This window comes from Leopardus geoffroyi, chromosome E2 (assembly GCF_018350155.1).
Source record: "Leopardus geoffroyi isolate Oge1 chromosome E2, O.geoffroyi_Oge1_pat1.0, whole genome shotgun sequence".
In the NCBI taxonomy this organism is placed as follows: Eukaryota; Metazoa; Chordata; class Mammalia; order Carnivora; family Felidae; genus Leopardus; species Leopardus geoffroyi.
The window spans coordinates 53,753,500-53,766,136 of NC_059335.1; positions in this window are offsets into that span (position 1 = coordinate 53,753,500).

Genomic DNA, 12,637 nt, shown 5'->3' on the forward strand with positions numbered 1-12,637 from the left:
AACTCAAAAGTCAAAAGTCTGACAACTTCTGTCCTGTTTCTTATTCTCAAGGAAGGTGGGTATGAATAACCACATGTTATTGTCTAAGAGAAACAGGAGTAGGGTCTGGCCACAATAAGCACACTGAGGCCAGCCCCTGGGTGGGAAGGTATTCAAGGATAGGCTATGGATTCTTCCAGGAAAACAAAACAAAACACATGATTGCCACCATAGGTAACAGTCAACTCTCAAACAATGAGACATCCTATCGTGTGATTTGTTAGGTCAAGAAAGATGCCTGTCAGTAGTTTGGTTTACCCAACACAGCTAACGATCAAAGAATGGGAGTTGGCCTGACCATCGCCTCTTCTTCCTGACCTCCCTCCCTTCCTCATTCCTTCCTTCCTTTCCTTTCTTCCTCACCTCCTTTCTTTTAACTGAGGGGGTGCCTGTTTGGATACTGACCAGTGTGTACCCCAGTCCTGACATTCCTACATCCATGTGGTATTTAATTCTTGTCCTTGCAATTTGAGGAGTTGTGCAGAATGCAGGCTGACTCGGGGGGCGGTGGCGGGGCGGGGGGGGGGGGGTGCGTCCAGAACGACGAGGGTCACCTTTCATCCTGGAGCCAAAGGCAAATCCTGGCTCTGGAGTCCCAAGCCTGTGATTTCACCTCTTTGGGCCACCATCTCTGAACCTAGAGCATGCCAAAAAATCATTGCATCTGTTTTGTAGGATGGTGGGGAGGTTTAAAGAACATAATCCCAAATAGTGTCAGAACAGTGTCTGGGCTACCTCGTTGGTGCGGACAAAGTTTAAGCCTCAGTCAGGCCTTTCTCCCCTGTAGGCTCCTCCCAACGCCCTGGAAATATTTGATGTTTGCAGTATTTAAAAGCCTGTTACGAGTTTATAATCTTCTCTTTCCAAATAAATATTCACTTTCGCATTTGTCATTTTGTATTTATAATAGTGCATTATTTTTCTTAAGGACAGTCCCCAAATTACATAAGCTTCGGGCCCCACACAACCTGTAGAGGGTCCAGAGCTCAGAACCTGGACAGCATGTAGACAGAACATGTAGACGGCATGTGCTAACTGGTAGATGGCAGGGATTCTATTTAATGTTTTAGGGTTTTTTTTAAGATTTTTCATGTTAATAAGTTATGAATCATGGTGGCAATTAAAAGGGAAATACATATCCTGATTACATATCATGATTACATATGATTACATATGATACAAACATACATACATACATTACATTACATATCATGATTATCAGTATGAGTGACGGTATTTACAAATACACTCATTACTTCGACACGAAGCCGAAAAATGGGTAAACTTTTCATCTCAGGCTCTTCCGGTGCCTTGCGGCCAGAGTCACAGAATTTCTTTAAAGTCTCTAAAACAAAGATGGGTAATTCGCGAAGTGACCGGGGGAGTAAGAGAAAGGCTTCCTAACCATCAGTGTCCGGTGAGTTCTTCTTCCAGAGATCAGTCTTTCTGGACCTTTCCATTAATGAGACATGGCCCTTCCACAACAGTGTCCAAGGGGCCCAGGGGCACCCCTCACCCACGCGGAGAACAGTCAGCTATTTGCGTTCTCTCCATTCTTTCTCACAATTGGAGTCTGAGAGGCTGTCATCTGTCCCACTCTCCTCGATACTGTGGTCTCATTTTTCTGCCGTGTCCAACTCCGGAGATAACATGGGTAAAAAATGTGAATACTTCAGTTCGCCTTAGAACGCTCTTTGTTTAAATTCACTCCCACCCCATTTCTGTGCAAGGAGCCTGGTGAGGAGGAAGGCGTGAGCAAAGGGAAACCGCCAAGTTGCATATTTAAAATTCCATCGGTTTGATTTCTTTAATGCAATACGGTCATTTTTAATCTTGGTCTGTTTGATAAATACCTGCATTTCAAGTAATTGTTCAGATTGTGTCTGTTTTTATTAGAACGTATTTGTCATTATTTGACAGTCGTTTCTAATCACATTTGTCATGTGTTTGGTCTCCTTTATGAATACTGATAGCTCCTGGAAGAGAAGTTTAGGAAACACCATTCATTCCTTGAACACACACAGTGTGCCCACCACCCAGGATACCGTTTTTCTCGTGACTCAAAAATGAGGAAATGAATAGCAGAAATGAGTGGGAGGCTTATCTTTAGACAAAGAAACTAGAATTGTTTGGAAGTTTTTGGAATTCGTAGGACAGATGTCTATGCAGTCAATTCAATCAATTGTGTAGTCAGGGAGTTTAGGTATCTGGGCAGTTTGAACACAACACATTGACAAGTTCAGATGCAAAGTTGCCTACTGTATTGGTTCAGCCTGAGCTCCTCGCACTGTGGGAAACTTAACGTAGCCAAGTCATGTCATTCAACAAATAGCCATCCGTCTGTTCATTCAGCAAATATTTACTTATTTACAGTATCCATTCACTCGGATATTTATTCATTCAATAGATGTCTATTCAGCCATTTAGTTAACAAATAATTGTGTTTTCAATGGACGTTTGTTAAATTTCTGCAGTACGCTTTGGGAACCCAAACTCGAATGGAGGAGAGAGGTGGGGGTCAGGATGAACAGAGGTGTATCTTGGGAACGGGCCTCTGTGCCTGCTCCAGAAGGTGAGTCAAGCAGAAAAGACCTCCAGGAACAAGCAGAATCACCAAGCAGCCCACTCTGGCTACAGGCCTCGAACCCCCCACCAACGCAGAACTTAATTATCAAAAGGAAGCGGGGTGGAGCACTTTCCAAACCTTCCCTGTGAGTAGCTCGGGCTGAGTCTGGACTCGTGGCAGCCCTCCCTATCATCACTGCAGGGTCTGCCTGGCTGGATGTCAGCCCCTGGGTCTGGAAGGGGGAGTCGTGTCCATCCAGTGCCAGAGTGTCTGAAAGAAGGAGAGGCGATGGGCGGGTTGGGGTATGTGTTTGAAAGGCATCAATTATAATATACCCAGACCTCCAAACGCTTTCCCTCCCCAAGCAGCTTGTAATTAGGGAAGGAGAATCATGAGCTTAGCAACTCCCAAAGGAGCACCTTCACAAAGTGCACATGTCCAGTAACATCTGTTAACCCTTGTGGATGGAGAGTCAGGACGTGGTCTGCTCTGACTGGCTGCTTTCAAGGTGAGCAATCATAAAACCAGGCAATGTATCTAAATGCCCGTGACTGAATTTCTCATGGTACACGATTAACAGCAGGGATGTAGTGAGAAGTTTGTGGGGGGCTGAAGTCAAAGAGTAAAGACAAGATTTTCAGTCTCACTTCTGCCATCCGTAACTATAAAGCCTGAGCAACTTCCTCCAGATCTTAGACTCTCAGTTTCCTTATGTGCAAAATGGGGAGAAAAATCAAATCTACATGGCGAGGTTATTTAAAAGTCAGTGTAATGCCTGTAATGTACTGGGGTGGTGACTACACACAGCTGATAATAAATGACAAATATTATTACTTATATTAATACAACATACTATCACTTTACCAAAAAACAAAAGAAAACAACATACATTCCCAAATCCATATTTTTGCAAAATTAGCATGGCCTGTACAATTGCCCAGTTCTTTATGAAACCTCTTATTTCACTCTTAGGTTTTTTTTACGATAAAGTAAAAAAGGACATAGGAGCTTCGTTTTGGAAGAAAACTCTTCATTAAGATAATTCAGCATTTCAAAAGAACATAAAATCATTTTCCAGTTTGATTTGGAGTTTAGCATCAGTTAATTTCTCTTTGTTCTTCTCCTCTGGTTGTGCTAATGTCCCCTTTGTGTGTGTACATTTGTCCAATGCAATCTAAGAAACAATCACCTTAATTGATCGGGCATTAACCTCTAACAGCTTAAGACATGGGCTCTTTATCTATCGCTCAATCCTTGCTGCAGATGTAATTCCCTGTAGTGTTTACATCTTTGTCACCATCACCAGTGGCTCCTTCTCAGGAAAGCATGTCAGTAAACGTGACTGTGAACAAAACAGACCGCTTACTCCAGAGGCCCCGCCATCGCAGAAAAGCCTAGCTGTGGTCTTATGCTGTGGCTGGTGGTGTATATAATGATAAATTTCATACAGGTGTCACCCTTTTCAAGACCTCGGCGAGGATTGATGGTTTACAGTAGGCTGATCCATCATCCAGGGCAGGTGGCACCCTATTGGAATTTCAGAAATCTGTTCCCAATCACATTCACTGTTGGGTGACTCAGTAACGACCCTATTTGCCGTGCGTTACTGAAAATCAATGTGCCGCATTCAAGGTCAATGTACTGTTGGAAAACTCTTTAAGCACTGATGGATGGATTGTGCTCATTCAGAATAAATGTGAGAAAAAAGTGACAGCTGAGCATCCAACAGTCACACCAACTTTCAAAGACGGACTTCCTTCTCTAGCGGGCAGTGGGATTTCCAGGGGGGTGACATCACTCATTTCCTCTTGTTCTCTGTTTTGGGGGATGTGTCTGCATTTGTTAGTGCGTCTTCCCTCATACAATTAAAAGCATCAACATCCAGAATCTCTGTGAATATTTTACCAGCCCAATGCTTTAAAATTCCGACAGGTCAGTTTGGGATGAAAGGACTCCATATGAGCAAAATCAAAGCCCAGAACAATGCGGACTATTTACAACATGTATCTTTGGAGAAATAGTGTGGAAAATAGCCAAAGGTAAGAAAGTCATTCGTTCATTCAGTTAATTTCCCAAAACATAAAATCTTCATAACATGCCATGCAATGAACCTGGGTTCAGGGATGTGAAGAGGAACAGCCCTGCTCTGTCCACTCCAAAAGTTTACAGCCAAGGAAGAGACAGAGATGCACAACTAAATTATTAAATGCGATGCAATGAATGCCTGGTGCACAACTGTGTGGGGAGAGAGGTGAGTGCATAGTGATATATACAAGCGAAGAACACACAGGAGGCCAGTTCTCCCCGGGGCCGTTAACAATCTGAACAGTTGTGATTAACATTTAGGCAAGTGGCAAACAAGTAAGCTGGGGTTTGTTCAGCGAATTCTGGTTGCCAGTGTATTTAAATGTTTTTGAAAAAGTGACCCAAAGTGGCAAAGGAACTTTTGACAGCGAGAGATACTAAGGTTATAAACAGATTGCACTTTATCGCCATAACACTTCCCTCCTGATGACCTATTTATCAACCAAGCAGAGATAATACTTGACCAAGCTTCTCAATGTTTCCCAATGGTAAGTTAGAAGCCTTTCCTGGGGAAAAACAAAAAAATATACATTGTGTGTCCTTGGGTAGGGAGTAACCTTTACTTAAAAAATATTTTCTTTTCTTTTCCTTTCTTTTCTCTTTTCTGTTTTCTCTTCTCTGTTTTCTCTTCTTTTCTTTCTTTTTTTTGTTATTATAATTATTAGCTTCCAAAAGAAAGGGAAATATGATTTATTGCCTGTGTAATACATACAGGCAAAAATTTGGCAGCTGCTGAAACAATATAAGTGATTTCGGGACTATTTAGAAATGTTTCATAAAAACAAAATGGTGCTACCAAAGACACCAAGAGTACCTGAAATGATACAGATGTTTCTTGATTCTCAATAATCAAGTTGGATCCACCTAATGATACGTTTGTAGGTTTTTCTTCTCTATATAGTCAGTAACTCCCCTTTATAGATGATCTCCAGCACCTACTACAGAACCAGGCATATAGTCACTGCTCAATAAAAGCTATGAATGAAAGAATGAACCACTCAGTGAATGCATGAACTAGATGCAAAGATTACCTATGAGGTAGAAAACCATAGTTTTCTATTGTATGAAAATTGCCTTTAACATTAATTTGTTTAAAAGATCCTTCTTGTGTGATCAGTTTTCTTTATCGTTGGATAAATGATCAAGAACCTGAATCTGTAATTATTCTGTCTGGTTACACCATTTCTCTGGAATGCTCCAGAAATCTCATCTCCTGGTTGGGTTGATCAAATATGAGTTGCTAGTTTTGCTGATTCAACAATTTTCAGGTCCCTGGATTCCTTTCTTTATTTGACAACCTAGTTTTCATGCATTCCAAGTCAGATTTAGTGCAGAATCCACTCATGCATCCATTATTCAAGCATTTATTAGCATACATGGCAACCCAGGCACTTTGGAGTTAAAAAAGAATAGGTGAGACCCCTTCCACTGAGGCTACTCATAGTCTACGGTGTATAGGGCTTCAGCAGTAGGTCATCAGACATGTAAACGTACCATTTTAAATACAACATAATAAGAAATAAAGCAAGGGAACTGAAAAACACAGGACATGGAATATAGGAGTGGAGAGAACAATTTGGGATGATTTCCTACCAATATAATATCACAGCTGAGCTGGGGCATCTGATGAGAAGGGGCACTCGGGTGGGGAAGAGAAATGGCATATTCCAGGCAAGAAGACCCATTTATAGAATCAAGAGGATGGAAAACATTTTGGCGCTCTTGAGAAATGGGGGGTACTGCAATCAGGTAAGTTCTGGCAAGGGAGAGAAAGGAAGAAAGACTGGAGAGGGAGATGAGAATTTGATCATAAAGAATTCCGATCTTCATTCACAAGGCCTTAGGGTTAAACTTGCCAACAACAGAAAGCATCTCATCTTTCTTCAACACTGCATAACATACATATAGAAAAAGGAACAGAAATGAGCACACCCCTGTTGCAACATCTAGATCCAAAAGAACGCCATGACCAGCACCCAGGAGCCCCTCATCCATGCCCATTTCTAGTTACTTCCTCACCAAGGGCATCCACTCTCCTTATTTCTAACAGCATAGATTAGCTTCCTCAGTTTTGTACTTCATGTAAACACGGTTCTATCGTATGTATTTTTACTCAGTCTTATGTTAGTTAGATTCATCACGTTGCTCTGTAGAGTTGCAGGTCATTCCTTTTCATTGCTGTATAGCATTCGATTACAGGAATACACCGTAATTTTTAATACCTTTGCACTTTTGATGGACATCTTTATGTCATTTGCATTTTGGAGCTAAGACAAATAGTGCTGCTGTGAATGTTCTAATACCTGTCTTTCGGTGAATATATGAACACATTTCAGTTGGGTATATATTCAAGAGTGTTTAGTTTTAGTAGATAATATCAAATTGGTAAGTGTGGTTGTTCTAACGTATGAACCAGTCATACAAAGAACTTCTGGTTATTTCACATTCTCAACACAACAACTACATTTTTCGTGTTCGTTTATCCAATTAATGTTTATCTTTCCAACTAGACCATAAATTTCATGAAGACGAGAACCACACGTACCTTTCTTTTTTTTTTTTTTTTTTTTTACCATAGCCTCTCTAGTGGTTAGTACAAGGCTTCCTGCATCACTGGAGATACATACAGAATCGGTGCAATATCACATATTTTTAACTACTGGATCTATTCCGGATGAAAATGAAGAGTTACAAGTGAAATAATGTATTAATCTCCACGCCACACCAAACTACTCAGTGAATTTGGCAGGTTGATCCAAAAGCCGCTAATGTAATGTGGAAGAATTTTTTTTTTTTAATTCTTTAACTTGTGAGTAGAAAACAACTGTCTGTGTTCATCTCTGTTAGAGACGTTTTTGCATTGTCTTCAACAGGGCCCATGTCTGCTTTTGTGAATGAGCAGCAGGTAAATATCAGAGGAAAAGTGTAAAAGCAACACAGCTATGTGCTTTACCAGGGCCTCATCTCCAAGTCCACATTCACGGTCATCAATTAAAGAGCTGGCTCTCTCTCCACTGATTAATTTCCACTTGGCCATTATTAATAATGAGGTTAGAAAAATGTGTTTACACAGGGCAAAATGAGATGAAACACAATATACATACATAAGTCATCATTTAAAGAGCATCAGAGGTGAGAGGGTGGCTATATTAAGCCCCAGACCCTGCTTCCTTCCTGAACCCTCTTGCCCATGGAGGAACCTGAAGTCGTGTTAGGTTAGTTGTAAATGAATGATGGTGACACAAACACAGCCTTGGAATTAGAAGTGGCTTTAGTAATATATTAGTTCGTGCCTTCCCTGTTGTATAAATCTGGTTATCTGTAACTATGGAACAGATCACCCCCAAACTTAGTGTCTTAAAACCACAGTACTCATTCTCTCTCATGGTTTCTATTAGTCAAGAATTCAGGAGTGGCTGCCTGGGCAGTTCTGGCCCAGGGTCTCCCATTCAGTTGCAGGAGGGTGCTGACTTGGGTTGGGATATTGCCAAAGGCTTCTTGACGTTCATGTCCAGTGCCAGGCTGGGAAGACTCAACCAGAGGGGGCCTGGAGAAGATGGGGCTCCCTGGGCATCTCCCACCGTCTCTGTGAGCTATCTCCATGCAGACTTGCCAGCATGGTAAGGTCAAGGTAGCTGGATTTCATACATGTTGGCTCTGGGCTCCCAAGGTACATGCCCAAAGAGAGAGCCCTGGGCAGATGCTATTTTAACTTTATTACCTATTTTTAAAAATATGCAGCTCAAATCAAGGCCCTCAGCACCAGTGACGTTGCATATTGTTAGAGCACCCACTGTTTGATCCAGAAGTAGTTGCCAGACTCTGATGTAATAAAATGAGGCTATCATTTCCCTACCTTTGAAACTCCATTTATTATAAAGTAGTCTACCAAGTTTCCTAGGTTCTGTTTCTTATTATCTTTCATGAAACCTTAATTTTCCTTAAATGTGCCAGGATGTTATTATTATATCCTGTAGTCTTTATAACCATTATGTGAATTCAATATTGGTATACCCATTATAGAGATATAGATATTGAGGATAAAATAGGTTAGCAGAGATATACATCTAATGATGATGCCTGAATATGCATCTAAAACTACACGCAACACTTTTCATTCATCTTGTGTCACTTTCAAGGTCTACATAAGGACAGCACTTTAGCCTTCCCTTGAGCAAGGGAGTGAGGTCGGAGGGGCCTTTAAATGCTTCCCTGATTGCATTTCCTTACCTTTTCTTTGCACCATTTGAACGCATTTATGTGCACATTTGTTATATAAATTCTGATCGTAAAAATAATACATGTCTATTTTCTACAATTTAGAAGGTGTAAATAAGTTTAAATCTAAAAATAAAACCCATTATCATACCAGCCTAAGATGATAGCTCAGATATTCCTTTTTTTCTTCCAGATATATCTTCACACACACACACACACACACAAATATTTTATACATATAATATATGCCTATATTTCAATATCATAAAAGATTTCTCATAAAGTTGATTTTTCATGGCTGTTAAATAATTCCCTTGTGCATATGTAGCCCAATTTATGCAATAATTAACCTTCCTTTTTAAAAGGACAGAAGATCACAATGTAATTCTCATGACATCATTAACTACACTTTCTTGTTAAAACACTCATTCCATTTCTTGGTAAAAACCAACTAATTCCTTTGGCTGAGAATATGACCTCTTAGCCTAATATATTCTATCCGTATATCTATACGAAGTAGCTGGAAGGATTCATGGAAATCATGAACTTCAACCCCTTTATCACACATGCAGAGAACCAAGGCCTAGAGAGAGGAGAGGGGTCTTGCCAAGGTCAACAGCAAAATCTGAGCCCTCCAGAGCAGAGATCGTTGCTACAATCTTCATAGAGCGAGGCGTCTTTGCCGTTCCTTTGGTTGTTCAACAAATATTTATGGCATGCCCCGCAGGTGCCAGGCACTACATATCAAGCAGGGAATGACACAGATGTGCCTCCTGCCCATGGAACTTAGTCATCACATCCCCTCCTTCCTCTCCAGAGGTCTCCACAGTTTTCTGAGCAGCACGAGGCTTGCATCCCTCTGCCTGAAGCCATTTTCCAGCTTCAGGAAGGTGGTGAAACCTCTTGTCGTACAGGCTAATGTGTCTGAGAATTAACTTTCCAGTGAGAGTTGGTGAGTTGACACCCCAGCTTTCTTGCATCGCCTATTGTCTGTGGGGCAGTTACAGGACATGTTCCACGTAGCCTCTAGTGGGTCCCCAGTGGCATGGAGCCTCAGTGCCCACCCCCTCCCCCGCCCCAAGGAGCCAGTCTTGTTTTTGCTCACAGGGCCTCCTGGGATCACCTCCCCAGATGATAAAAGAAACAAGGCAAATATAACTACAAACTGCTCTGTTCTTTCATTATTCTGATGGTTTTGCACTGAAACCTTTACTGGGTGGAGAAAAGGAAATACATACTTAATCTAGGAAACATTATCTTTTTCTTTGACCTAGAAGTCAGTTGCCGTGAAACCCTGGTCTCAGGTTCCACTCCTGAGGGAAGTCCAAATCAAGACAAGCTCATACCAGTGTTTATCATATGCATTCTAACAAAAACAATTATAGGATAGCGTTAAATAACACAGCAGGGAAACTCTTGCAGCTATCTGCTGCTACATTACAAACAAAACTTAGTGTCTAACATAGTGTCTGATATTCATAATTTATTATTATCTCCTATGGGTCTCAGGTGGATGAATTCAGCTGGATGGTTCTCACTTGGGGTCCTTCCATGGATATAGTCAGTTGGTAACTGAGACTGGAGTCACTTTTTCACTCACTTCCGTGTCATGGGAACCGGTGTCTGTCTCTAAAGGGAGCTTTTCCATATAGCTAGCTTGGGCTCCCTCCCAGCATGGCAGTTTCTGGCCAGTCAGACTTTTTACATGGTGGACACCTCATAACACCTAATCCAAAAGCCACCCATTGCAAACGGTCAACATTAAAGTCTGAGCCTAGAAACTGGCACAGTCTTCCTTGCACCATATTCTACTGGGCAAGCAGAGTATGCCCAGATTTGAGGAAGTGAGCAGAGACCCCACCTCTCAATGGAAGGTGTGTCAAATAGATTTATCAGCAGTGGTACGAGGGGTGAGGTAACATCTTTCTGCAGAAGAGATATTTAGGGTGGGCCCTGAAGAATGTAGGCAAAAGCCAGGCTGATGGGCTGGGGGAGGACATTCCAGACCGAAAAAAGTATGTGTGCAGACACTCAGCATTTTAAGGACTTAAAAGACAGTGGGGGTGGACGATGGTGACAAACTCAGAAGACACATATTGGGGGAGAATGTAAAGGTCTGATGAGGCTGGGCCACATAGGGGATGTTAACTATTTTAGTTCACATTTAAAAAACATTTTTAAAAACGTTGATTTATTTTTGAGACACAGACAGAGCATGAGCAGGAGAGGAGCAGAAAGAGACAGGGACACACAGAACCTAAAGCAAGCTCCAGGCTCTGAGCTGTCAGCACAGAGCCTGATGTGGGGCTTGAACTCACAAACCTTGAGATCATGACCTGAGCCAAAGTCGGATGCTCAACCGACTGGCCACCCAGGCGACACTTTAGTTTGTATTTTAATACAAATCAGAATCGGGGGGGAGCTGTGATCTGATTTATATATTTTTAAAATCTTCCTAGTTCAGTGACACTCAAAACGTGAGCCTCAGATGACTGCCAGATTACAAACTCTGTTTCTAGATCATAATAAGATGACCACCAGAATGGTGCATGGGCATTCAAAAACCTCCACAGTGTTCTGACTGCTGCAACATCCAAGCACATTTTTATTGTATTTCTTTGTATTTTACAAGAATGTTGGTCCACGGTGCAATGGGGAAAGATACCTTATCTTTTATCACAGGTAGCTTGAAAAACATCTCTCTGGCTACTATGCAGAGTGGCATACAGGAGGCCACTGAAAGAAGGGAGGGGAGTTGGGAGACTATTATGTTGGGAACAGTGACATGGGCGATTGTGGAGGTGGGGAGTAGGAACAGACTTAAATGAAGTATTGAAGATGAAATCCACAGCCCTGGTGATGGGTTGGTGGTGGGGAAGAAAGAGAGGTGGGTTTCTAGGTGGCTCCCTGGTCTGTGGTTACAGAAGAGGTTTAATGGAGGTACCATGCAATGAGAAGTGAGTGACTGGGGAAAGAAAAGAGAACTCAGCTCTGAATTGCTTTGCCTTTGCCATCACAACTTTTTTTAGTGCAAGTTCTAATGGTCGTTGAAAAGGAAATACGTACTTAAGGCTAAGACACATTATCTTTTATTTTAATTAGAAGCCACCTACGACACAGAAACAAGTCAACATAATTCACTTTTTTAATCAAAGAGAATTCTTTGAGAGCAGAGGAGATATAGCATCCAAATAAATGAGTTGTAATTTTCTTAATGAACTAAGTCATCATGAATCACTGTGTGGAATCGCCCCTGTGCTATAGACCCTGTGACATTTCCAACAATGCGACACTATTTGGTAAATATTAAAGACTGTTAGAGAAAGAGGAGAAGAAATGACCTTTCAATCTATATGGAGCATGTTAATTACTAAAAAGGCGGCAATCGGTTGTAAAGAATTGTTCTGCTGTCGTCACCGCTGGAGCACGCGCCCGCCCCTTGGTTATGAATTATCCTTAGGAGAAATATGGACACATGACATTTCCATTTGCAATGTCACTTAGCATAAGTATGCATTCTTATGAAGGCCTCTAGGTCCTACACAGTCTTAAATATGGGTATGTTTTTAAGCTCAAATGTATTTTCGAGTTTTCTCCAGGAATCCTCCAAAGAGGTGGTGTAGGTACTGTAGGGAGACAATGGCAGTGGAGTCATATGTTTCTCATCGTGAATCATGAACTCCCACTTACCACCAGTGTGATCTAGTTTAATTGTACCTAGCCCAGAAT